The sequence below is a fragment of the Electrona antarctica genome (genome assembly GCF_951216825.1).
Source record: "Electrona antarctica genome assembly, chromosome: 9".
Lineage (NCBI taxonomy): Eukaryota > Metazoa > Chordata > Actinopteri > Myctophiformes > Myctophidae > Electrona > Electrona antarctica.
Window position 1 is genome coordinate 31392922 of NC_136790.1, and position 2185 is coordinate 31395106.

The window sequence follows — 2185 nt, forward strand, 5'->3', positions numbered from 1 at the left end:
GTTTTGCCATTGGGTTGCATGATGCACATGACAAAGTTGGTTAGATCGGCCATTGCCATGAGCTTTATCTATAATTCCGCAAGTCTCCATGTGTCCGTTTAGCTGTCTGTGTCTCTTTAATGCACATATAAGGAGATCTGTCTGTCTCTCTGTCTGTCTTTATTTTTATGCCCATACAGTATATGGAGAACCCTGATGTTATCAATATGACATCATACAGTAGCACTGACATGGTAGACTGGGCTCCAAGTACTATGATGATGGGTACTGAATTTGGGGAGGGGAATGGATGGAATATTGAGTCACATATAATTAATTTGTTTGGTGCACCTATAACATTCCTGCTGTTTGAGACCAGGGAAATACTATTATTTACTTTGGATTAATTGGATTATGGGCTGTTTTGGATTATTTTGTGGAGGAACTATATAGAGTGCTGCTATCTGACCTTTTCTCTCTCACTCTTTCTGCTGTATAGACAATAAGACTTTTGTATTTTCTTTCCGGACACATTCTTTTCTTGGGTTATGCAACGCCATATATAATATTAGATGGCAACGTTTTATTTTTATTTTTTAATATTTATTTTATTTGGAAAAAGCAGTACAATATAGACAGCATTTCTATGTATACAAAGGACACAAGTGCAATTCCCAGGATATTTTTTTTACCCCTCTTCCCCTCCTCCCCCCTCCAAGTGACTCCATCTCCAATGTAAAATCCTTGCTTTCTTCAGAAGGACTACATATGGCATCAAGTCAACACTCAACAGGGGCAAAGGGCAATATCGCTTCAGAGTGTACATTTCAGAAGGAGAAAAATAAGAAAGAAAAAGACAAAGACAAAATGTACATGTTAATAGAAAGGAGAGGTCGCACAGCATGTAGTCACAATGAAAAAAAATTACTTTTTATTGGGTTACCAACGTTTCGGTACACAAAATGCCTTCTTCAGGGTGTGCCTGAAGAAGCCATCTCACCAATGTGCGCTCCTACCTTTTTGTTTGCTGGGATGTATATGTTAGCCTTCTGATAAACGTATTATTTTGTGAAAAGAGTTATGCATTTGAACTTTGAAGTAAAAAATATTGGTAACCCTTCATTTTACGGTACGGTAATTACCAGGTAACTACCAGGTAATTACCTGGTAATAATAGGTAAGTACCTGGTATTACCTGGTAACAACCAGGTAGTAGTTATAAGTATTTGCCCAATAATTACCTGGTAATTACATGGTAACTTCCAGATACATTACTCAGTAATTACTATGTAATTACCAAGTATTACCCAGTATGTATAACTATTTACTGTATAATCTCCTGGTAATTATATGGAACTTACCATGGTAAATGACACACTGGTTGCCAGGTAATTACCAAGTATGTTCCTGACAATTACCAGGTATTTATACGTTTTTAGTATGTAATTACCAGCTAACTACCCGGTATTTACTCTGCAACCAGGCACGATACCCTGGTTGTAGGTACTATAGGTATACCAAGTATTTTCAACAACTACCAGGTATTTACTCTGCTACCAGGCAAGTTACCCAGTAGGTACTAGGTCATTACCAAGTATTTTCCTTACAACTACCAGGTAATAACATGGTAACTGTATTCACTGTGTTTACATGGGTACTACCCATGAAACACAAGGGTAGTAGCCTACCAGGAAATTACCAGTTGTACTAGGTAATTTCCTGACAACTACCATGTAATTACCTGATAGGTACCCAGTAAGGAAGGAGGAACTGTACTGTAAAAGGAAGCGTGCTCTATTTCCATGATATTACCATGTACCTACCTGGCAATTGTAGATTATAATCCTCCCCATTACCCATAAGGGTGTATTTTGAACTTTGAACTTTGAATTTTGAACTGGCAATAACTGTTAATTACCAGGTATTTACTGTTTAAATTAACAGGTAAAACCAAGCAAGTTACCGTGTAAGAAAGGTGTAATTGTACTGTGAAAGGAAGCGTGGTTTGTTACAGTGAAAGTACAGGGTAATATTATGGAAACAAACCACGCTTTCTTTCACAGTACAGTTCCACCTTTCTTACACGGTAACTTGCAAGGTTTTACCTGTTAATTTACACAGTAAATACTTGGTAATTAACAGTTATTGCCAGTTCAAAATTCAAAGTTCAAAGTTCAAAATACAATAAATGCGTTTACATGGGTAC